Below are 26,960 nucleotides of genomic sequence, written 5' to 3' on the forward strand. Positions count from 1 at the left end.
TGTTTTAAATCAGATTAAGAGTTAAACAGCCTTTTAAATTTTCCTCTGACTTATTTACTCTATTTTTATTACCTAGCTGTCTTTTTGAAGCTTAATACTTTAGAACACCTAATGTAACAAAACATGAAGGGAGGTTGTGACCATGAAATTTAATGCAAAGGAGCCCTTTCAAAAAAGGATACTCAACATTAAAGTTTCCAGTACCAAAACTGTGTAAGCTTGGCTAAATCTTCAGTGCAAAATTCAGGGTATGTCCATAACCCCAGAGAGCCTGACCACTAGGAAGTTTGCAGAGTCCAAAGCCATACAATGTTGATGTCCTTCTCAACCAAGCTTTGCTGAAACATGACTACTAATCAAAAGTCTGGTCATCAAATGCCATATGACTAATCCTGCCAAAACCAACTTAATCAAATAGGTTGTCAAATGCTTTAACCTATGCTGTGTCTCACATTCTCCATGAATTAGTCGTCTTTTTTTTTTTTTTTTGAGACTTGCACAATCAAGAACAGAATGTACAAAAAAATACCGTACAGAAACAAAAGGGCCTTTTTGCCTACAAATTACTGCCATGACAACATTTTAAATCCAAAGGGGACGTAAGCAGGAAGAAAGAACTGCCCCAGAGACTACAACTATTTTATAAAGCAGAAACAAAAGCTTTCATTTTCAACAAGAGATTTCTATGGCTAATTCTTTTGTTTTTAAAGGCAGTTCCCACAGTATAATATACCCCACTGCGTATCAGACTTTCAAACGTCAAAAGGCCATACTTAACTGATTAAAACAATGTACACTGGACACAACTAAGAATTTTCCAGCTTTCCCAGTCACAGTGTAATTTTTAATTCAAATTAAACTCACACCCAGTCAGCCAAATTCATGCATGACACCTATTTCCAGGGCTCCATTATGTCATTAAGAAAAATAATTTTATAATAAAGAAAATCTCACTCTCATACAAAATCTATCTTACAACCCCATAGTAATGCATCGAATGACAAATCACTGACTCCTGGCAATAGCTGGTATACATCAAATACCATCCCAGTTCATTTGAATAGCCTTTACTGACAACAAATACAGACAACTTAATATCTGTTTTCCATACTAAAGCTTTTTAAATATACTAATTCATTGAATTGTGGACTCGATATATTTTTAAAATTCATTCATCCTTCCCAATAGAGTAACTGCCAGAAAAGAGACCTCCCTTGCATAATTTTCTTTAAAGGGATTTCTATACTAAAAAAAACTGCTGCAGTAAACCAGAAAGCAAATCAAACATTCTTGCCCAGACAAAGAAAAAGTATCAGTTACTGAAATTGGATGTAACAGCTCAAAACCTGACTTCTAGAGCTAGAAATCTTTAACCGCTTGGGCTAAAAAACTTCCTCAAAGAATGTGTGACACAACCACCATTAGACATACTGTTGTCATTTAGCTTTTACACTTCAGTTCCAATCTAACTGACTTCAGCCTCATCTATCTGTACAGAAAAGAAAAGAAAAGAGAAAAAAATACAGATGTATGCAGACTGGAGGGGTTGTGGCTCTACCTCCTTGTGGCATTAAATATGTGCTTGTAGTTAACACATTTCACGCTCTCTGAAGTCATTACCCAAATGCGGAACCAGATGTATTCAAGCAGTTTGACACCCAAGATATTCAAGCCAGTCCTAAACTCCTCAGCCTAGGAAACTTCCCGCAAGACTGACAAACCCACTTTCAAGAAGTTGTAAACATCGAGAGAAATTGCGTCAAAAACTTCCAGACACTGTTGTGGAGTTTGGTTCCTTCCCTCAGACAGCAGCATCCCAAGCTCTCAGCCCCCAGGCTTCACCTGCTTCATGCTCTGGAGTGAGCTTTGTGCTGGGGTGATGGTGGTGTTGATCTGTGGTGTTGCAGTTATTTTCAAGTCTGATTTCAAAGCATGTATTAGAGGGCATAAAATTACACAAAATTAAGCTTAGAAAAAAAAAGAGTATGAACTTACACAAACAGGAACCTGTTCAGCGCATAAACAATTATTTCCACAAATTGCCCTTACATCAAAAACTTTGCAGGCCTCTTCATTCCTTTGCCTTTTATTCTTTTCCTGCTGATAAGGTAGTTTCCTCTACTTGCAAACATAAAGCAAATTAAAGTGTCCTCATATTCATACAGATTTCCACTCCTTTTATTTGCATCCTCACATGCCCTTTAACCCTATTTAAAAAAAATAAAGCGTTTCACTATGAAAACCAAAATACAATGCTTTTTAAGTATCAGGTACTGCTTATTAAAATTAAGAAGTAGAATAAATTCTTTGAAACATGTTTTCTCCTCAGAGGCTATGTAGCCTGCTCCCCAAAATTAATGCATTCATTTGTACAGAGCACAGGGACTTAAACAGTGAGAACCTGATTTCTACACTAATGTATGCTAACTCTTTTTTCAAAAAAGTTTTCCGTGCCAGAGGTGGTAGCTTAGGTTTTCAATGGTATGGTATGTCTATAATGTAATGAGCTTTACTGCATGTGTGTATATAGATTTATTTACTTATTCTTACCTAGATCTCCTATCTAAATAGTCAAAATGTATAACACACTTAAGAATAAAAACGAAGATACATCATTATATCTGCTAGGCACAAATTTGGCAGAAATAAGTCTGGGACAAGTAAAAATGAGAAACAATGTTGATTGTACCTTTTGATGAGAAATCATAACCTCAAATTTAACAGCAGCATAAGAAAAATAACCCACTGAACCACCATGTCCAAGAATAATCAATATCTCTTTAGTATCATGTAGTTGCAGTACCTGAGACCAATCTTAAAGGATAAAGTTAAAAGACACACATGAAATATTCATCAGCTGTAAATACATTTTGAACTTCCACACCACTATAGGATAGACTTTGCAGTAAGAAATATTGCACATCAAGCTACTGTTGTGCAGAGATGCTCTAAGGTAATCAAATCATTTTGTCAAAAAATATTAAGAATTTAAGAGTCAGCTTAAAAATACCGAAGTGTTGAAACAGGCAGGTAACATTAGTTTCTTTCAATCCTCTTCCCCAATCATCTCATAAAAGCAGCTGGAATGAAATTTTATCAATTCATTCAAACACTATATTAAAAGTATTTTAGTAAGTATAAAAGTACCGAAAAGTTCTAATAAATACTGCCAAATCCAAACACCATATTTTGGGGGAATTCTCTGAACGGATTACACCTGGCACCAAAAGAAACTCTGAGTATACATAAAACCCATTTTTTTTCTCATTTCTATGAAGACTTAAAGAACACAACCGGCTGCTTCGACCTCCCGTCCCTGCTGCCGAAGAGGTACTCACCTACTGCAGCCCCGGCAGGATGCTCTGCTCCAACCAGCAGGCAAAAGGCACTCGGCCATCCTAAGGACTAATTTTTATCCTAAGTGCCAGCACAAACAAACAAACCAAATAAATCAAACTAAATACATAGTAGATGAGCACAGATGGATACAAACTGCAGAAATGGAAGACACTTCTAACAGCGCTGCACCATCACCCCAGGTTGTAATGCAGTAATCAGCAAAAAATAACAGTGTTTGTAATCGTATTTTTGTGTTTCCCAGTGCCACTTCTTGCTTTCAGTATTAGAATGAGGAGGGCCCTCAGCCAAATTTTTTTTTTATCATCTGGATCTTAATGAAGTTTATGTCCCTACTTGCTGTTAAATTACGCAGATTAGTAACACATGAGTAAAGTAAATACAATCCTTCACATGATTAAATTTTAAATTATCACATCTGAGAAGGAAAGCACAAACAACATGCATTTGGCATGTATGGAGCATTTATTGCCCAGGTTTCAAGGCAGGACTTCTGTTCAAAAGCCTTTACCTCTTCAGCCAAAGTAGTAATTTATTTAGCTGGCTGCTATTACAGACTTCTCAATGGAAGAAAGTATATTCTAATATTGTATGAATACTGTGGCAGTGAAATACAAGAACAAAGAATTATCTGGACTTACAATTAGCCAAATGCTTCTGAAGCTGTGGCAACAGCTGACACTGCATAGATGTACATAAACTAAGGATGCAAAGGTATGCATGTGCATGGAATGTAACCCATCACATTCCCACACTGACATTTAGATTCCGCCAGTTATCTTAGAGGGTCTTAGATCTTGCAGCTCTAACCACAAGTTTACCACATACCTATGAATATGACTCATCTGTGCAGTTATTAGAAAAGGGATGCTTCACTTCATCTCATTTGGAGTATATCCCATTCATCTCAACCCCACTTAGGTCAGACACTAGTTTGCAGCTGCGTACATTTTTGATGTGTTCCTATGAGGTGCTCAATACACATCCCAATCCTACTGCTAACACCATTTTAATAGTTAATCAATCAAGTCTAAATGTTCCTGAGTTCAAAACCAGCAGCTGCTATGGGCTGATGCAGATCCAGCAACGAGCGGCTTGTTTAGGATTACATACTGGATTCACCTCCACTTCGAAAGATGGTCGCAGGGCTATGCAGCAAGGGTCTCAGCACCATGTTTCTGCACTAATTAGTTAGTTTATCAGCTGAAGACAGCTCAGGGAGCATAGGATTGGAAACATAGCATCAACATAAACTACTCTTCCTAGCAATGACTGGTAGAGACAATAAGTGGCCTTGCCAAAACACAGTGTGCCTCTCAATGCTGTCTGAATGCATTATACTCTGGATCAGAACAAGAGGCAGATCATTCGATTATCTTGATTGGCGGGGGGACGGCGGGGGACACGCTGCACACAACCCTGCAACCTACAACCCACACCACAGATTTGGACACCCTTCAGAACAACTTGCATGTATCATGAATGTGACACAACAACTACTGCTTTATTAGGAAAAATACCTGTTTTGATTCTACTTCCCTTAATAACATAGTCTCAGTATTTTTCTTTAGTCTTCAGAAGAGGACACTGGTTTGATATGTCATTTGCTTGCAAGACTCACAACAACAGAACCACAAGAACACCTTCTTCAGAGCAACTTCTTTTCGTAAAGCAATACCAGCTCCATTTTGCTCAATCCTTGCAAGCAATTCAGAGGCAATTGCTTTGGACAGTAGAACAGCAACCTCTGGCATCACTCCCACCAGCTGCCTCCATTCACATGTAAACCACAAAAGGTTGGAGGATATTTTTCCTCACAGACTTCTCCATGAATGATATGACACAATTCAGAAAGAAAAAACCCAGAGACCTGCTATTAAAAGCCTCTCCACACATTCCCTCAGCTTCCAAGTTTTCCCCAACATTCTCCATCATTCCCCACTGATTCTCTTACTCTGGCAACGCTGCCAGGCTACACACTTTTTTTTTTTAATTCCTCTCACTCTACTTTCTGCCTTCTGTGCTGGAAAGGCGGCTTTTTCCTATTTGTTTTCCAACGTGCTGAGCGCAGCTATAAGAGAATCTGCTTAATGCCTCCAAGTATTGCTCACTGATGGAAGAAATAAAAATGATAGTGTCTTGCTCCTTCTCCTTCCCATTCCTTAGTAACGCAAAACAGTCTTTACACCGAAAAATAAAGCATTCATACATCTTAGAGCGGTCTTGGTAATGCTACAAAACTGAAGGCAGTGACAGTAAATATCCCCAATCATAGATTTTCTCTGGCACCCTTCTGCCATGTACAGTTTATTTGTACAGTCTGCAGAACTACTTCAGCAAATGTTTTACTTTCTGAGCATGCAGAGTTCACTTCAGATGGCTGACATTCCCCAGAAGAAGAGCCGGGGGAAGAAAGAAAAAGAAACATCTTGGGACTCCCACTTCCACTCAGCAAGACTCTGTCCCTACTGCCCTCAAAAAATACGTAAGCACTATATTCTGTGTACTTTCCAGTGACAGAAAAGTGCTCCAATCTGCGTCCCCAGTTTAAAAAAACCCATCTGGGTATTTGTGCTTAAAGGGGAAGAAAGAGTGAGAGCAAGCAGACTATCCATCCATTTCACTGGCATATCCTCCACAAAACCTTAGCAAGTTTTGGTTTCATCTTGTATTTTTAAAGTATGACAATTCACAAAATCACTTTTATCTTTTGATTAAAGGACAACAACCAACCAAAAAAAGAAGAGGCAGCCATTAGTACATGAAAAGAGGTGGACAAGAAAATTCGTGCTTTTTGATGAACAATGAGAGCTTGAAAAGGGTAATCAACCTTAAAACACAACCAGAAAAAAACTGGTAACACATTAACAAAAACATGAAAGCAGCAGTGTTTATCTGTAAGACTGCTACCTAAAATCTATGAGAAAAGACACAGTAAAATATTTCAAGAAGAATTTTAAGTATCACTTTAAAAATCTCCATTTTGTAACTATTTAGTCCTTTTCCTTCCCACTTCTTGCTTTCTGCATACAAAAGCTACTGGTGGGAGTAAAACAGAAAATTTCATCCCTCTGCATAAAGCACTTGAAGCTAGAAAAGAGTTCAGAAACCCAAATTCACCTCCTTCCCTCAACAGATCTACCAGAGACAAGCTCTCAGGACCACAACCAGTAGGGAATGAGACTGGTGAAGTGACATAGTCACTTTCTTCTGCCTGAATCTCACCACCAAAAGACTAATGAAAGCACTTTCTATTTATATTGACAAAATGATCTGCTAAGAAAACATAGACAGCACTGATAATCAGTGGAATTGCTGATGTCATTTATAGCCTACCTTCATATACTAACTTAACTGCAATAAGCTATTTAACTCCTTCTTTACATCACACTTTGAAAACTGATAAACTTTTTCAGCCCTTTGTCTATGAAGACCTTTTTCTGTAATACTGGACACTGAAGCTGCCTGGAAACCACTAACATATGTGCCCTTCTCAACTTTTGTTTTGATCTTGAAAGGGAATTCAGCCTTTCCTGCCCTACTAGAAAGCTCCATATTGATTCAGATTTAATTTCTAAGAGCCTCAGTAGCCTTATGCACCCTGACATTAACTCATTCGGATGCCTACTCACACCTGTACTACCTATACATTACTGAATACAGACGCCAATGAACCTACAAAAACAGCCCTGCTACAATGGCTTACATGCAGGTTTAACACATGGATTTCTGATTATTCATGCATGTTTTAAAATTTGTTTAAATTCCCTTCTGGGCAAAGGTCCTTCAAATACAGTCAATGGTTCTTTCTCATTAATTAATGGGAGCTATTTTTTACTTCACTATTATTTGAATAGTAAATGTTGAAATGCATGTGAAATGAGATGCTATATAAAGACGCAAGAATTCCTGCTCTTCCTCCTAGTGCACTGAACAGAAATTTGTCTCTTGTCAACTGCAAGGTCCCAAACGACAAGACTCCCAAAGTTAAAACAATTGAAGGAGTCATTCATCTTAGCAGCTGGAATGTTGTTGTGCCATATTCAGAGCTTCACATCAAAAACCCCATTCCTAGATCAAATGACATTTCTGAAGTACTTAATCACTTTTCGAGATATTTTTTTCTTATGTGCACTCACAGAACCATTCCTGACTTCCTCTCCTTTTCCCACTTTTTACCTTGGGGGTAATAAAATTCTGGTTCACTTCATCTGAAAGACTTATTTTCAAGAAACAGATGATATTTCAGTAGACTAGATCACATCTAGGTTCCGTTTAAATGACTTTATCTCCTTGTATTCCAGTTCATTGTCTGAAGTGGAAGCAGTCCATCTCTCTAAATGACTCTTCAAGTTTCTGTTTGCCAATTTGACCATCACTAACCCCTCTAACCCAGCTTGTAAGGATCCTGATCCTTCAACAGGTATCTGAAGACATCTGTGGCCTTCCCATTCTCCCCCCAACACTTACATTGATAAAAGATGGGGTGTACTCACTTCCAGTCACCCTTCTTTCTTCTATGCCTCTGACAGATGTTTCTACACAATATACTTTCTTTTCCCCTTTACCACAGTCTCCGTATCAATGGCTGTGTGCAAGACTCCATGTTCTCTAATTATTCTCTCTTGAATGCAAGTGATTCAGCACATTAGAATCTACTGGGAAAACAGGCAGACACAAGAGTACAGACATGAGATACCATTATGCCAGAAGGCATGAACGGGTCAACTGTTCCTCTTTTGATCTGTAAACAACTACGGAGGTGCTGGACAACGTGGCTTTGCTAGACAAAGGAGAGGGAACTAAGATGCTGTTTCCCGATGTTTTCAGTGTCCTGAGACCTTTCCTCCAGAGCTCCAGACTGCCCTCTCCCAGCAAGGAAATCCCACAAAGATTTAGAGTAAATTACCACATACCACTCATGCCAACAAAGAAAGGTACACAAAGATAATATCCAACAAACTTCTAAGCCACACCATGAAACTCACTATAGAAGTGTGATCAGGATATAAAAATTCATACACACATCTGTCATGACATCACTAAAGTTATACCCTTTTCCTTTTAAATTTAATATAAAATATATTAAGAAACAGCAGTTATTAGCAGAAGTTTTCAGGTGCCACCTGACAGTTAACACCATTTGATATCATTATTCACTTGACATTAACAGCAGAAAACATTTCCTTCATAAAACCCAGCTGTTCTGGGAAACATGGTGCCCTTAAAGCTGTCAGAGCAGGAGCTCCAGCCTCCAGAGACCTGCCTAATCAAGGTTAACGTCCTTCCAAAGCATTTAAGTGATGCTGTTTGTAGCAATGTAAACTGGAAAACAAGGTAAGGTGTGCTGCCTCTGGCTGGATGGAGTTAATTTTCTTCATAGCAGCCCATATGGCACTGTTGTTTGCATTTGTGACCAAAACAGTGTTGGTAACACACCAGTGTTTCAGCTGCTGCTGAGCAGTGCTTGCATGGCCTCTGCTTCTCATGCTGCCCCCACAATGAGTAGGCTACGGGTGCGCAAGGGATTGGGAGGGGACACAGCCAGGACAGCTGACCTCAACTGACCAAAGGGATATTCTGGGAGACATAACATCATACTCAGCCGTAAAAACTGGGGGTTTGATCCTTCCAAGGTAGCTGTTGCTTGGAGACTGGCTGAGCATCGCTCTACCTGTGGGGGAAGGTGATGAGTGATTGTCTTTGCATTGCTTGGGTTTTTTTTTTTTCTTCCCTTCACTTATTAAACTGTCTTTATCTCAACCCACGAGTTTTTGTCACTTTTGCTCTTCCAATTCTCTCCCTCATCACACTGCAAGGGGGAGGGAGTGAGCGGTTGGTGGGTGCTTAGTTGCTGACTGGGGTAAACCCACCACGTAAGGTCTCCTCTAAAAAGCTACAATGTGCAATGTGAAGTTATTACACTGCTGAAAATACATGTCTGTTACAGACAACAGTTCATATTCTCCACTAGTTTAAACACTCATAATTTGCTGAAATGAAATAGTAGAAGTACTACATTCTCAAAATCCAAACACAAAAATAAAGTGTTTAACACACAACTGCAAGGTACTATGGGAATATTTAAGAATAAAAAGTGATTCTGTATTGTAAAGTACCTTCAGGATCCACATCTTCTAGGGTTCAGATCCCCTGTTTACCAAGAAGCATATCTCTGTAAATGAAAGAGGTTGTGCACAGCACCTTTAGGAAGTGCTGCAAGTACTTAAAATAAATTTTAGTAATTAAACAACCAGAGACAAAACAGAGCAAGTCTAGTACTTCCTCCCAATAATATTGTAACTATAGTTCTGCTCCAGTGTTATGTAAATATGGGTAACTACTGTAAATTATAAGGTTTTTGTGGAAAGAGGCTGCATGCCAAAAGAAATGCACATCCTATTCTTCCCTCCCCCTCCGCCCCTGTTTTGGTGGAAGAAGAAAAAAAAAAAAAAAAAGAGCACTTATGAAGTGAATCTTTGCCTGTATTTTGGGCTTCTGTATTTCTTTAAATTCAGAGCAGAACTACAACACCTCCAGCCTCCCTTGTTTTCTAAGTATTTTCTACAGGATTTTTTCTAAATTACTCAATTGGGAGACTAGATAAAATGACCTACTAAGGTTCCTTCCAACCTAAATTATTTTATTATTTCCCTTCAGATGAAATTTTTGTATACCACTTTCCTACACAGAGCCATTTTATTGCCTACATATGAACTCACGCAAATGCTGAAATTAATGGCAGAGCTGCCAGACCCCTAACAATAGCAGTGCAAACAGCATCAACCCTGCAAAAACTCTAACACTACAGAGTGAAAATAAAAACTAATATTCCCATTTGAAAAAAAAAAAAGCTAATTTGAGACAAGCAATACTCTGAAGCATAAGAACCAACATAAAGAGAAGAGGAAAGTGATTCCACAAAATTAGACATACATAGTACAAAAACCAAACTGACATACACAATAGCCTGTGGTATATTACTATGACAGCTACAAGCAAGGTAATTGAACTCTTGTACACAAAAGATTCTGAAATAGAGATGATAAGCACAACAGTAAGAAAGAGGTCAAAACTTATACATAAACTTTACTAAATATAAACCACTATTATAGCTCAAGTCAAGAAACAGAAAAATACAGAAAATCAGGCTAGATGAAAATTTTCCACTTTTTTGCAGAAGCAAAATGGTTTCAGGAAAGTTGCCATTAAGAAAGGATATTTCAGAACCAAAACAGGAGCTAGATCTGCCTCCTCATCTCCATAAGACAGAATATCATCTGGTGATCACAAAACTGAATTGGGCTATAAGATATGTATGCTGAAACACTATCAGCTTTTCTACAGTGAGCTGGATCTTCTTTAAGAAAAGGATAGAGGTTTTTGATCCTGTTGCAGACAAAAAAAGCACCTGAAATCTCAGTACTCTGAAGGATAGATAAAAATGTTTATTTCCCAGCTCAAAGAGTAAGGCTTATTACACTTTGACAGCAAAGAAGCCTTTACTCACAACTTTTCCCTGGTGTTAAACAAAAAAGCACACGTACACATACACAAGAAAAATACCCACAGAGCATTTTCCTTCAAGCTTGAAGGAAACAGAAAACAAACAAATTAAAGCAACAAGTCCCTGTGGTCCCATTGAAAAATACTCTACAGGAAACCCAAGTTGTAAGGTGAAACTATTCTGACTAGGAATGGAAATAGAAACTAAATGTTAACAGGAGCTGAAGGAAAACAGCTTAGTTGTAAGTTATTTTAAATTATTTAAGAATTATTAAGTGGGCAGAAAGACGACAGCTTCATAATAAACCACTTGCTTTTCATTAGTGTTTTTGTGAAGTTTGTAAAACCTCTAGAGAATGAAGTTGCATTTTGAATCCTATGTAAGTAACAAGACATCTTCCCCTCCCTTGAAAACACCCAGATGCCTTCACTATACTCCAGTTTTTCTTCACTGTTCTTCTCTTCATTCTCCTTTCTTGGCTCCAGGCTATTCTACAATGGATTTGCCAGGAGCTCTAGAGACTAGGTGGACTTCTAAGAGACAACTCATTTCAGCAAAAAGAATTATTTTTCTTCTTTTCATTCATGCCAGGCATCTGAGTAAGATAAATCATGAACTGCAAAAGATGAACCAAAACAAAGCTATGACTACACCTGGAGTTTTGTCAGCATAAGTAGTATTGTTTAGCAAAATTATCCCTAAGAAACATTACAATGACACTGCAATTTTCACGTGTCCCTAGCTCAGAGCAACAAACCCCAAACATAAGAATGCCAATATTGGATAAACCCACTCAGCCTGGTATGCCTTCTCTGACACTCAACTGATAAGTTCTGTGCTTTTTGTCGAGAGAGTGCACATACCCTTCCAGTGTGAGTCACCTCCAGATGTTTTTCATTTGTCCCCTCCTCCAACATCTGCTCGGTTGCCCAGACATGCTTCGCTCTCCCAAATCTTGGGAGAAAAATCGCTCCCATCCCAAGCCCTGCAAAGGCTTTTACCTTCAGAACCAGCCCTGGAGCACCTTTACTGCAGGAAGACAGAGACAGCAACATGAGGCAATGAGATCAATCCAATCAAGCTCTCCACAGGAAACTTCCCTCCGTCTGATTACTTTTTATTTTTTACTCATCTCATCCACATCATTCATAATTTTGCATCTGTCATATTCCCCCTCCGTGGTCTGTCTAGGCTTAACAACCCTAGTCTACTGGATTCCTCCTTACGACACAGCTGCTCCACATCCCCGTAACTCCAGTTCTAGGAAAGCCTTTCCAAGAGGGACTCCAGAAGGCACCTTGACAGATTACCCAAAGAGAGAGCAAAGAAGAAAATGGTAACCCCTTCTGTAAAGGCATGCAAAGGAAGAAACATCCTTGACTCTCTCTGCTGTCACCTCCCTATTCCCCTCAAAGCCTCAAGTTAAAAATCACGAGAAGGAGCAGGGCAGAATGTCAACTATTTATAAAAGCTGAGAATACGCTAGCAACACAGCTGCTAGCTTCCCCTCCCAAATCCCTCTGGTTAACATGAGGGAAATCATTTATATCAAGTAAAGATGGTAAAGTTTATATACAATACATATAACAGATAAAGACAGGATTAAATGAGCAAGTAAAGACCCAACCTGCCTAACATGGATATCTGTAGTTTGAATATATCATTTTAGAGACAGCGATTAATTTATTCTGTACTTGCATTCATTTGTAGATAAAACTGGTTTGAATAGGCTTAGAATCAATACCAAATTTTCACTTATATTTGAAAACAGATTTATAAGTGTTTCTTACTTATTACCTTTAAAGATTGGAAGTCATGCTATGAATACTTCTGATGTCCTTAGCTACTTTTTAAACGTACACTTACTTAAAACCAGCCTTTTTTTTTTAATATTATATATAGTCAAAGACTTATGCAGAGTGAGTTAGAAAACGAATTTTCTGAGAAGCAGCCTAAAGAAGAGTTCATCTGTTCATATTAAAGCATAACATAACAGTATTTACGAGCGGGGAGGAAAGTGATGGGGGGAGGGACCTATGCATGCATCAAAGCTTCACTTAAATAGTATAAAAGAAGTAGATATCAGTTAGGCTGAAGCAGCATTACACAGAGACTTCATAAGGAAAACTTAAGTATGGAAGAGTTTTAATTTTCTCTCCCAAGTTTTCTGTGACACGCTTTTTTACTTCCAAAAAAACTATAAACCTGAAACTGCAGTTTATACGCCCGCTGCAGTTGCAAGGGACAAAAAAATTTAAGACATGATTTGCACATTGTCATGTTAATCACTTCCACACCTCTTGTCAGCAATCAATCAACGCTGCTAACATTTACCTGAGGAATAGCCATTGTTTTCAACAAGAAAATTACTAGCTTGTGCCTGTTTTTCTTATTAAGTATTGTTTTACAAATCAAGGCTTTGATTCTGCAAGTACTCAAATTTTTGACATGTTCATGTATTTCCCTGGAAGCCAGTGAGGCTCTTGAAGCACAAAGCAGAGTGTATTTCATGCTTTGCAAAAACTTTACTAAGAATTTAGGAACCAAATACTAAAATCTACTTCAGTTACCAATAATATGAATCCAACTGAGAAATACATGGTGACCTGTATATTAAAAGATACTTAAACTGCTGACCCCATCTAGGTTACCAGAACAGTAGGTTTCCAAAATGTATTTTTGTGACCAAATCCAAGAGGTCTAGAAGTCTATCTGAAAAGGAAGAAAAATAACAGACATAGCAGAAGATTGAAGCAGGATAACAGAAAAGGTAGGGAATGATGAATTTGAGGACTCTAATATTTAGGTCCTCCCTAGATCTTCCTAAGTAATAAAAAAACCCCAAAATAGTAATCAATACTCTTTTTCAAATCAATCCAGAGTAAACAATAGGTTTATAGCTCACACTAATTCTAGTGAGAGCTTTATGATATTTTTAGTGGCACAGCACAGAGCTCATTAATTAGAAATGCCTAAGTGCACCTCAACACTAGAGTTTTGTTTTGCATTTTATCATTTGTCTGTTGTTAACTTTAGCCATTAAGACCAAAAAACAAATTAAAAACAAAAAACAAAAAACAAACCTGTTTCAATCTCCACGATTCACTGACCCATAGCTGATTTTTTCATGATTTGTTTTGGGATTAATTTTTTAGTATTTTACACAATAATTAGCTAGTTTGGGAGCAAACCCTCTCCAGGGGATCATTAATTAATTACAGACATGTTGTTTATTAATGCATATTTTTCTTTTCCAAAAGTGTACAGCGAGAGTGAACATAATTTAGTCCCTTCTCTTAAAAACAGAAATTAATAGTAATTCTGTTTTACTGCACAATTAATTACGGCCTAGTTTTAAAGCATCCCCAAGTTTGATCAAGCAGGAGCCTAAGGGTACCATTTTTTAGCATAATGAGCACAATCTTTTGAACTCTTCTACTGAAGAAGTTTGGTGCTCAGGACAGAGCTTCATGGACAAGTTTGCAAGACGCATGCCATCCTGCTATCACAAAATGGCAGCTGCTCCATAGAAAGAGCACATAAGGGGCAATTCCACACAAATACAAGCTAATATAAGGCAGTTTACTCCTTAAAGTAAAGGGTAAACATTGTGTAAAAAAAGGGGTAAAATATGTGATCATGTAAGGGGTAAAATATGTGATCATGTGCCAATCTTGGGCAGAAAACTGAAATAAAGGTATGCCATACTTTCAAAAACAGAGGTTACTCAGCTGTGCTTCACTGATGTTGATGGCAGCTTTATGCACAAGCAAAAAAAGTTGTAGGTACAACAGAGCCTTTTCAAATTAAGAATACAGCCCTATTATTATCATCAACTCTCAGACACTTTCCTAGAAATCAAGGGTTAGACCCTGAAGTGTTAAAGCTAGAATTACAACCAGGAGTCCTGTTGACAGCTGGTAAGATGAAATGAGTAATTCTGGTTAGACTCTGGTTCCCCAGCTGTTTTTCCACATGATATTTCTTAATGCCAATTCCAGAACTGGAAACACTTCAGGAACAAGCCCATAAGCAGAGCAATTCACCGTAAGAAGCACTTAAAGGCCACACTTTAGATGAAGAATTGAGAGGTTTCAACTAGCCAGGACTTGCTCCACACAACTTCATGTGATGTTGAAAGGTTGAAACATATCTAAAGAATAACTAAACGAGAAAACCAAGGAAAACAAACACACACAGCAGGTAGTGTGATGGGATATTCCCCCTTCCCCTAGGTTTACAGAGAAGAACCACATGTTAAAATCAGTATCTCATCTCCCACCCTACTCCCTAAAAACACTACTAATCAGGACACAAAAAAGAAGAAAGTTCTTCACTTTTCTCTAATGCTGTCTTTCCCCCAACTTTACTAATGTCCTTTAAAAAGTGAAAGCTCAAGACATGGCACAGAATTTCTTTCATTTGACAAAGCCTTACTTTTGCTCTCATGCTTTTGGCAGCAAATGTTTCCTCTTTCCAGATGAATCAATCAGGAGCCCCAAAATGTCTGCACAGGTTTGCTACGAAGGAACAATTCCAGGCAAAAGAAGCTTTATTTCCATTGGAAGGATGTAGTTCTTTTAGAGGTTCATAAACACAGGTGGTTTCCATGTATAGGTTACTCCCTCAGAGCCTCTTGCTTTTGAAACTAACTTCGAGGAAGAGCAGGGAGGGGAGAAGCTTAAACACACATATTATGCATATTAATAAAAACAAACAGCAGGAGAGCCCCTCTTTTTTTAATTCCTCATGGAAACAGGAGGTAAGAGGCAAAGTTACTGATTTCTATAAGAAGAAAAAATTCAAACCCCAGCAATAAGCTCTGTGTTGCTTGCTCTGGAGTACCAAGTCTTGGGGTTCGGGGAGAGAAAGAAACAGGACGACTTTTCCAGAGGTGTCTTTGGCAGATGAGTGGTGGATAGGAACAAGCTTCTAAAGATAAGCTTTTTATTACAGATGTTTCTAGAAATCTATTTGGATTTCTTCTAAGCTTTTATAAACAAGTGGTTTGAAACAATACCTCTTACAGTCTTTATAGAACTTGGACCACAATTATTTGCAAAGTACTGTATGGAATTACATATAAAGCAAATCACCTCTCCTTACGAAACACTTAAAATATTACTGGTGTTCATATACGACAAAACTAACAACAAGCCAATTGCTTGTGACACAAGCAATGCAGAAAGCTTCAAACATATTGCAAAAAGAAAGCAGCCTGCAATAAAGTTCATGAATCACAGAACGGTGGAGGTTGGAAGGCACCTCTGGAGGCCATCTCACCCAACTCACCTGCTCAAGCCGGGCCACCTAAATCACGTTGCACAGGACAGGTAGGTTCTCCAGATGGCTTCCGAGTATCTCCACAGATGGCAACTCCACAACCTTACTGGGCAACTTGTGCCAGTGCTCGGTCACCCTCACAGTAAAAACATGTTTCCTGATGTTCAGAGGGAACCTCCCATGTTTCAGTTTGTGCCCACTGTCTCTGGTACTGTCACTGGGCACCACTGAAAAAAGCCTGTCTTCTGTACATCCTCCCTTCAGGCATTTATAGACATTGATAAGATGCCCCCTGAGCCTTCTCTTCTCCAGGCTAAACAGTCCCAGTTCTCTCGGTCTTTCCTCCTAGAAGAGATGCTCCAGTCCCTTCATCACCTCAGTGGCTCTTCTCTGGACTCTCTCCAGTATGTCCATGTCTCTCTTGTACTGAGGGGCCCAGAACTGAACACAGTACTGCAGGTGTGGCCTCACCAGTGCTGACTGGAGGGCAAGGATCACCTCCCTTGACCTGCTGGCAACACTTCTCCTAACGCAGCCCAGGATACCATAAGCCGCCTTTGCAGCAAGAGCACATTGCTGGCTCACGTTCAACTTGGCATCCACCAGGACCCTCAGGTCCTTTTCTGCAAAGCTGGTCGTCCCCCTGCATAGTAAGTTTTAGGAAACGGTGTTGCCTGGACTTAGAGACTGAGCCTCCTTTTTTCCCCCCAGGCAGAATTACATCTTGTACCCAGTTAAAGGCTGTGGTGGATGACACGGGATTTATTCTGGATGATGTTGTCACTCAGAGTGGCTCATACCATTACTGACAGACCATGAGTGCAAATTATCTGGTCCTGTGGTAGACCAGTGAGGTTGCAACTCATGAAAGTTCAGTCTAACTTCTGCCTGATGTAGCATCTACATTTGAAATTCTGAAGAAGGCTGAGAAGCAAATTCAGAGTATAATTAATATATTCCCACTGAATATCTCCAATTCCATCTATGTTCTTTGGCAAAAGAAAAAAGAATTATATTTTCCATTTTTTGTCCTCCTCTCCAAGAGGCCTTCTCTCTACATTTTTGACAAGAGAGAGAAACTGAGCAAGGAAGATAGCTATGGCTTTCTTCCAAATTTTAACAATAAAATAAACCCAATTCACACAGGTTTCCAAGATGAGAATCCACTCACAGTAGAACATCTATCCTACAGGCATAGATTCACATAGGTGTCCTCTCTGAAGCTTAACTGATGGCACGAAAATGAAACATCACTTCAACTGTAAAAATCTACATCATTTCTACCCCACTTCTGGAAGAATGAAATAAATAGTGCTGGCAATAAACCTACCAGAGCATCTGAGTTAGAACTTTGCTGAAATTAATGCAGAAGACAGAACTTCCAGAAAAAGAGTCCCAGGTTCCTTGACAGTATTTGTTCAAATATACTAGAACTTTTTTTCATAACAGTAACTTAATTTTTTTAGTTTTGAAGTAGCATTTTGTTGAATATCATCACTTTGTTAAAGCTCATGGTTTGAACCCGTTGACTTAGTGTCCATATGAAATGCATGACTAAGCATTCTCTCCACACCACTGAAAAGACCTGTTCTTGAGATACAAAAAAATATACGTACTTAGTCTAACTCACAACAGCTTGGTTACTGCAAACTTACTGTCAAAGATAAAAATACCATTTTCTTACTGATTTGAACAGAGAAAGTCTGAAGAGCTACAGAATGCCTTTTTGAAGTACAAGCAAATTAGGCATACCCCTTCATCTTCTCTGAGCTTCTGTCATGATTTGATGATGGCCAGGCACATCACATTTAACTGAGCCATACCACACTAGCAGCTAACTAAATAAATAAAAACCCTCAAGTATTTCTCCAGATGCCATCCTCTAGTTTCTGGAATTCTGTGCATCTCCAAGGTCAGCAGGAGATGCCTGTAACAAACATCCTGTTTCTATCTGGTTCTTCTCTGTGCATGAGGAGCCAAGATGAATCATAGATTATTTTTCTTTCTTTCTTTCTTTTTTGGCATGCCCCCCCCTCCTTTTTTTAAAAAAAAAAAAAAAAACCAAACCTTTTTTCCCTCCAAACCAAGCAAACCTGCAGTCATGACAGACTTCCTACATCTAAACAAGCCAAGGCATGGTAAGAATGATCATGAATTTGACAAATGGAACCAGCATCATTCTTTGTGTGGATAAGCTAAAAACCTAACTTTTTCTGAGCAAGCGTAGATTGCTATTTTAACTGTAAAACTGCATGAGTAATTGGCATCAGCAAAGCAGAGCAGGTTGGAGATCATTTAATAAGGTTGGCTGTTTAGAAAGCCAATAAATAAATGAAAGCTACCAAACCACACTTTCCATCGCTTCTGCCAGTGTCTGGCAGCCCCGGCAGCCCCAGCCAGCCCGCGGGTGCTCCCTTCTCTCCCTGCCCACTCCACTCAGGACCTGAGCTCCCATCCCAGCTGCGATCCCCAGCCCCCTGCAGCTGCCTCAACACCTGGCAAGGACTTCAGCAACATCCTTGTCACCACGGACAAGGAAACAATACCAGCTTAAGAGCAAGGCAAGATAAGAAAGATAAATGGTGAATATAGATAATTACACTGAGACTAAGCTATGAATGAGAACAGGCACAAAACAGGAAAAAAAAAAAAAGAAGAAAGCAAAGAACTTTATCTGTGCCTAAGAGTTAACTGACCGCTACTGACACCTTATTTGGACTATGGTGCAGTTTTTGTCACCGCACTGGATAAAAGGAAATAACTAAAATGAAACCAGAAACTGTTATAATAAGAGGACGACTAATTCCAAAAGATGGAGAAGAGGCTAGACAAACCAGTCCCGTGGGGGGACGGGGGGGATGTGTGTGGGGCTGGTTTCCAAAAAAAAAAAAAACCACCAACAAAAAACAAACAAACAAAACAAAAAAAACAACCAAACTTAATAAAAGGACTTCCAAAAAATAACATGTGAAAATCTTGTTTCTCTGTCAGAAAGCAACAATCACCGTATGTTAATGGAGAGATGGAGATAAAAATGAGGGGACACTGATTAAGCTCTATAGGAATTTCAATATGTTCTCCTCCTAACTGCTTTCTGTAACTGCCTAACAATACAGTGAGGAAAAATGCTTCAGCTGAGAGGGTATTAACTTAAGAAAAATAATATGAACCAAAATACGCATTCTAGCCTCTGCACTACTTCTTGCAACATACCTGGGATAACAGAAAGTCTTCCAGATTTCAAAGCTGAAGGGCGTATGTGACCTAACTAATCACAGCAAGTGACCTCAAACAAATTCCTTCAGAGTGTTGAATTTTCAAGACGGAAGTCAGAAAACAAGTTCCAGAACAGCATGAAGCCAGCCTCAGGTACATTTTCAGGATTGCTGTGGCCACAATCCATGCCCGTGTCTGAATATGCAGTTTCGGTGGAGGAAAAGGAAGACAAAGATCCACTAAAACAAAATAGTGCTCAGTGTGATTGCGTACAAATAAGAATCCACTGGTAACAGGAAATTCATTTTACTCTCACTAAAAGAAACAGGAAGACTGAGCTCAAACATATACAAAAAGATGCTCTTCCATACGTACATGTGAGCTATCAGACTAAGATGAAGTTCACATACAAAGAAAAGCCCTGCTGAGCACGTGGCAGCAGGAAAAATATTGTAAGCCACTGGCTTTCCTGGGCTAGCACAGCAGTGAATAGCTTCTGAAGCTAGTAACATTGCTTTTATTTCTGAACACTGAAAAAGGTGAACACCTGGATCCTACCGAGAAACTTAATTCAGGTTAAGTAACTATCTCAGGAGAGCTCAAACACAAACAATTCCAGTTGTTACTTGGAGCTGGTGATAATGCACTATGTGCTCTTGCAGTGGCCTTGCTCCATCATTTATCATTAAGTTTTCAGCAGCATTCACTCTTATTTTTAGTTATTAAATTACTGCCAATATTTCACATTTAAATAACCCGTAATATTCAAGTTTGATTTTTCAAACTTGATAAGGAGAATTGCCATACCCAAGAAGAACAAAAGAAGTACTAGCAGGACAGTGACTCAACTGGCATTGAAGTAGAAAGCTTTGCTGGAAGGGAAAAGGGATAAACAAATTCCAGAATATATAGAGAAAGAGGTGTATGGCAATGACAATTTCTTTAGGCCTTAATATCATCAAAATGACATTCTTTTGTGCACATAAAATCCATTTTGTTTAAATAAACTAGTCATAACCTACAATCTCCTTTTCTTATCCCTTCCAAATAAATAGCAAGAGTTGTCAGTTGACTGAGAACCTTGATTACTGTGGATGGGATCCTGCAAATACATGGATGTCAGTGATATTGTGACACACAGCACATGAGGCATCACACATGCAGAATTTCTCAGGAAAGCTAAGAAGTAGAAATAATTTTCATTTAGATCCTTTCATGATAAGAAGATTCAAATATAGTCATATGTCTGTTAATAGTGTGGCTTGGAAGAATTAGGGAAAAAAAAAGCAATGAAGTCTAAGTACAAAGAAGATGGAAGAGACAGACCTATCAAGGAAGTCACATAATTATTTCCTGCCTCACAACTGGGAAATTGCCCAGCAAGGCCAAGAACAAGCAGCTGCTGATCCCATACGTAATGTACTGTGTTTTGTTACTCTATTTAATCTACCAATAAATTGCTATATCTCATATATCCTAAGAAAATAAACAGCAGGATTTACACATAAGCATACTTCACCAAAATAATAATAGCTTGTATTCAGACTCCACATCTCTGGAATGCCTATATCCTCTCATCTGATCAGCAGAAACATCCAACACAAAAATAGGCATGCACAAGTGAGAGAAGTAGGCCTGGAAATTCATCTTCATTTTGCAATGCTTTTCTGATAGCTGAAACACTTGCCTGCAGATCAGAACAGAGCTTTATATGTCAGTGTTTTGGCCGGATCCTCACAAGTCACTGCTGTGGACATGGATTCAGACCAAGTTCTGCTCCTTTGCTCCATCCATTTTCAAAGAAAAATTAAGCAAAGTGCACATACATATTAACTAGTAACATGAACCCTTCTTCCATCCAGTGTCTATAGGAGAAGAGAATGCAGAGAAGGGGAGTAAGCAGTTTCACAGTTGACTGGCTTAACCATTTTTTCTTACCCCATGAAAATAATATACACTTTCTGAAAGGTAAATGGGAGCACTGTCACCAAACATGCCAGGTAGAAGAACATAGGACTGAACACATCAATGGCTGAGGCAAAAAGCCAAACCACTGTCACTCAACAGATTTAGAGGATGCTCTGAGATTCAAACTCTTCCCCAACCACGACAGAAAGGTTCTCAAATTTTGGTCTCCTAAAGCCCAGGTTTATCCCCCAACATTAAGAACAATTCCTGTTCTGAATGAGTAAAAAGTCATTGCCAAGTAAATCGCAAAACCTTCCACATGGTCTCAGATTTTGCTTCAAAGCCTTGAAACTGGACACAACAGAGCAGCCGTTCCGCAGTCAGTTTTTCCTGGTGGCTTTCCTGCCACTTCTCAATTACTTACTAGCTTGCATTGTGGTCACCTAGACCTGGTTCCGAAGTGTCTCATGTCTTCCAGAACCCAACTTTCTTCCACGTGCAACACAGCACAGGAAGTGGCAGGAATCCCTAGTCACCTAGGGATTAGGTCACCTAGATATCACCTAGATATTGGTAATTCTCTGAGAAATTAAGCAAGACTGTCCAAGGGTTGGGTTTTTTTAAGACACCAGAAGTTTCACAAACCAGCATTTTTACAGACCGATGAAAGGCACAGCTGATCCAATAAGAAGCTGCCACACTCCAGCAGAATGGCAGTATTGGCTCTCTTCCATCCATGCTTTTCATTCTCAGACTCACCTGAAGGACATTTGCTAATAATATTATCGGTCTTCATCTAGAGGAAACAATTACTCTCTTTAAGCAGCTGAGAACAGCTTTGTAAGACCTGAAGTGCTGGCACTATTCTGCTACAAATGCACATGCACTAGCATCGCACACCAGTCCTAAGAACCAGCAACACAATTCAGATTCATAGTTTGCTGGAATGGCCTCAAAGACATGGCACATGGCAGCAGAGACCAGTAAATCTGTTGGGCGAGCTGACGTCTAAGCCCTCTGCTGCTAGGGAACCACTGGACCGACACCAGATCCTCAATAATCTAAGTGAACAGTACTGGAGGGATGGAGAAGTAGAGTTAGGAGAGGTAAGAACACAAACTCACTAAACCATCTCCTGGGAAATCTCCTCTGTAATGGAAAGACTCATGACACAACATCATCCCCACCCATCTTCCCCCCCAAAGGTGGCAGACTGGAAAAATTATCCAACACGCAAAGACCCTGTAAATCTGAGAACTGCATAAATGAAGATGGGCTTCCCGCAGGAGGCATCAGATTACATTATTGAGCTTTTACCTCCTTCTTTCCCCCCCAAAAATTTGCCTGTGTCATGTCTCAAGTAACACTTCACAAGCAGCAACTTCCAACACTGAGTTGTTATCTTCTTCCAGGAATTATGCTTCCTCTCATTTGCTTTGTGACATACGTCTGAACGGACCCGTTTCTCAAGACACTTGAACCACCTTTGTACACATTTGGCAAAGTAACTTAAACTACCAGACGAAGATTTTCTGTCCCAATTCCCTGGTATTATTTAGAAACTGCTTTGACACCTATGTTATTTTCCTAGACTTCAGCAAGGCCTTTGACACTGTCTCTCATGGCATACTTCTTGAGAAGCTGGTGTCTTGTGGCCTGGATAAGTGCACTATTCACTGGGTGAAAAACTGGCTGGATGGACGAGCCCAGAGGGTAGTGGTGAATGGGGTGAAACCCAGTTGGCGGCGGGTCACGAGTGGTGTTCCCCAGGGCTCGGTGTTGGGCCCTGTTCTGTTTAATATCTTTATTGATGATTTGGATGAGGGGATTGAGTGCACCCTCAGCAAGTTTGCATACGACACCAAGTTGGGAGGCAGGGTCGATCTGCTTGAGGGTAGGGAGGCTCTACAAAGAGATCTGGACAGGCTGGATCGATGGGCTGAGGCCAATCGTATGAAGTTTAACACGGCCAAGTGCCGGGTCCTGCACTTCGGTCACGGCAACCCCATGCAGCGCTACAGGCTTGGGGAAGAGTGGCTGGAAAGCTGCCCGGCAGAGAAAGACCTGGGCGTGCTGGTTGACAGCCGGCTGAATATGAGCCAGCAGTGTGCCCAGGTGGCCAAGAAGGCCAACAGCATCCTGGCCTGTATCAGGAACAGTGTGGCCAGCAGGAACAGGGAGGTGGTTGTTCCCCTGTACTCAGCACTGGTGAGGCCGCACCTCGAGTACTGTGTTCAGTTTTGGGCCCCTCACTACAGGAAAGACATTGAGGTGCTGGAGCGTGTCCAGAGAAGGGCAACCGAGTTGGTGAGGGGCCTGGAGCACAAGTCTTATGAGGAACGGCTGAGGGATCTGGGGTTGTTCAGTCTAGAAAAGAGGAGGCTGAGGGGAGACCTTATCGCTCTCTACAACTACCTGAAAGGGGGTTGTAGTGAGGTGGGTGTTGGTCTCTTCTGTCAGGTGTCTGGAGATAGGACAAGAGGAAATGGCCTCAAGTTGAGGCAAGGGAGATTTAGGTTAGATATTAGGAAAAATTTTTTTACTGAGAGGGTTGTCAAACATTGGAATGGGCTGCCCAGGGAAGTGGTTGATTCACCATCCCTGGAGGTATTCAAAAAGCAAGTGGACAGGGTACTCCAGGGCATGGTTTAGGGGGCATGGTTAATGGTTGGACTTGATGATCTTGAAGGTCTTTTCCAACCGAAATGATTCTATGATTCTATACTTCTATGTTTGTTTTCCAAATTCAGTTTCAGGGTTTTTTATTTTTCTAGCATTACTTCCTACACCTCTTTCCCATCAGCCTTCAGTCACGTCACAACCAATAACCACACACTACCTGCTTGTCCCAGCTTTAAGCAGATGAGAACTGCATCAAAGTCATCATACACCCTAAGTCAAACCCAAGTTCTCAGCACTGATAACACCCCCACCCCAAAGGTATTCAGACCATTTATAAATATTACCTATACAACACTTACTCTAACCACTTCTCTGGAAATTCTCCATCACAACATACCACACATCACAATGTAAAGCAGTTCAGTAGTCACCATTCTCCTGCTTCCTAAACACAAACAAAGTAATCAAGAAGCAGACAGCTCAGTCATGGCTTGTAACAATTTTACTGTATTGAGACCAATAAAGAATTACTGCACCCAAGAAAGAGGGACAAGCAGGCTTCCAAAATCCTTTGTATCACAGGCTCTTCCCTAAGTCTGTCACACACCAACCCCACCCTTTTAAGTCTCCCAGGAGTGAAATAATCAATGTTTATTCCAAGATCCTACAAAAAGTAACACTGAGTCTCAAGAGGGCTAGATTTCTCTCTCCTCCATCTGCCATAATCCAGATCCTCTGCTGCAGGAGGAGGAGGTAAAGATATAGTTCCATATCTATACTTCCTACATGCACTTCTCTCGCAAGCTACTTACTATAAATAAAACTTTTTTAAAAATGCACAAACTTTATTTAGTGTATTATGTGCCTCCTGCATTATGGCATTCAAATTCCTCTTGTTCATTCTTTACAGGGCTCTACTTTTTTCCAACTACACCCTTCAACTCTTCAAATTCAAAATATTCTCTACACAAGAGTTCTGGTTCAGAGACGGGTGTCATTTAAACCATGACATTTTTGATGGCAACATCTCAGAGAGGGAGTAGCCTTTTTGGGGGGGGGGGGGGGGGGGGGGCGAGGAGAAACTGTGAGAGCAAGCACATTACAAAATCAAGAAGTAACTTGGCAAATCTCCCTCCCCTTTCACACACTTCCACTTCAAACACAGAAGTTGTTCCATGAGTGAAATAAATGAAATTTGGCTTCCTCAGAGTTGGAGACTCTAAACGTAGTAAGGAGTAGATGAGTATTAAGGATTTTGCTGAGGTCAGAGAATTCATAACACCTCCAACCAGATTCTCCTATATTCAGAAGAACTTGCATTCCTGCTTTTCCATCAGAGGAGATTCTTACCTCTATCCCTCAGCCAGCTCACATGCTTTTTCACCAAGCATCTAGGCATCTAGTATCAGCCAGCTTCAAAGTTACTGGGTGGAGTCAGAAAGTATTACATATGCAGGAGGCACAATCACAGTATCCTAATTTCCTAAGGAAGGTGGCCTTAAAAAAAAAAAAAGGTACTCTTGATATTGGGATATTGGGCAAAATTAAGACTAAAATATCACTATACAACTCACCACATAAGAAGCAATAATCACAGCAATTCATATTGATCTTGAGTCTTAAGACTATTTTGTTTTTATTTCATTACGACATTGATGTTAATTTATCTAGTGCATATACATATGACAGAAAGTCTTAAACCACAATTTCAGTGCTTAGAGAAACCACTAACAACAGAAGGACAAGAACCAACCACTTGAGACTGACTAACAATAATTTAGAAATAAATCATAAGAGCAAGCAGCTAACCAAAGGAACAGGTTACCAGCCTTCCAATGAGGTTAGTCACAACATCAACACTGGCTGTCATTCCAACAAATACGCTGCAGTTCAGCCTCGTGTTACTGGCCTTGATCACACTCACTTGAGTGCAAAAGAGAATAGTTCCACCATTATAAGACAGAGTGGACAAGTTCTATAGTTCTTGTTACACTAAGGGTCCAAAGACATCAAAGCAATCCTGCATAGTTGGAAGTTATTACTCTAAACTTTGACAAAGTACTGGAGCACAAATATGTTCACCCAAGGGCCAAACATTTGTTTATGGACTGTTCTTTGCACCTAGCGCTACTCCTCTGAGGTGTTTATCTTCTGTCTCGGTATCCAGAGTAGATAATCAGTGCTTTGCCTAAAAGAATGAAACAGATGCTTTCCGTGACAGAACCTACACTCAGAGAGGGAAATTTAAATTGCTTTGAAAAGGAGGGCAACTCCTTTTTTGTTCTTGTTTTTTTTTTACAGTTTGCGCTCTTCAGAGAACAGGTAACAACATTTCAGGATACAAGGAGAAGATGCCTTACTGTCTCCCACTCAAATAAACTAACTTTGAAAACAGGCAAGAACAGCCTGCACCCCACCCCCAAATCACAATATTTCATGATAGAAGAAACCAATCCACAACTGAAAACACTGAGAATCTTCCCACTGATTTCAGTAGGTACTGGAACAGGTCCATGTTCCAGTTCCCACAATGTGACCAGTAAACATTGGTATGACAAAAAGGAAAAGGCTAAAGTTTAAAAAAAAAAAAAAGCAGCACACTATTACTTGCTGCTTTAAATGAAAGACTATAAAAAAAAAAGTGGTCTGTATCCTACTCATCCATTCACCTGAGCCTCTGGAAGATGTCGTAAGATCTTACAAAGGTAAATAGGCTATCAGTGGTTTTAAAAGGATTAAATGAAGTGTTTTCATGGACTGAAGTAAAGGCCAGCAGCATCTACAGAAAAGAGTTTTTTCATTCAAAATTTAATCAAAGCAACACAACAGCAGGTACCAAAAAAGTGACTAATCCTACACTACTCCTTTACGCTGTTGTGCTCTGAGCTTATGGGCAGGACTAAGTGCACCACAAAGATCCCTAAAATATGTCTGGAACAATTAAAAGTATTTTCTGACATGCAACTTATTCACAGGCTTTGCTGTTCATGATTCTTTTGGTCCTAATTTACTAGAGGGGCTAACTTCATAACCCACAGAAAGCAATTATGTGATACACTTGCCTGTC

At 39.7% G+C, this 26,960-nt stretch overlaps 1 protein-coding gene across 3 annotated transcripts in view; it reads right to left on the reverse strand.

Annotated features, from left to right (window-relative positions):
* The window catches only part of CDK14 (cyclin dependent kinase 14), a 330,724-nt gene that overhangs the window by 292,834 nt on the left and 10,930 nt on the right, over window positions 1-26,960 (reverse strand). The window contains exon 1 of one of the 3 annotated variants that reach the window (XM_052802583.1): window positions 2,050-3,378. The exons of the other annotated variants lie outside the window; for them this stretch is intronic. The gene's annotated coding sequence lies outside the window, so the exon portion shown is untranslated. Of the gene's footprint in view, window positions 1-2,049; window positions 3,379-26,960 lie in introns of those variants that run through there. 3 annotated transcript variants of the gene reach the window in all.

Source organism: Harpia harpyja, chromosome 1 (assembly GCF_026419915.1).
Source record: "Harpia harpyja isolate bHarHar1 chromosome 1, bHarHar1 primary haplotype, whole genome shotgun sequence".
Lineage (NCBI taxonomy): Eukaryota > Metazoa > Chordata > Aves > Accipitriformes > Accipitridae > Harpia > Harpia harpyja.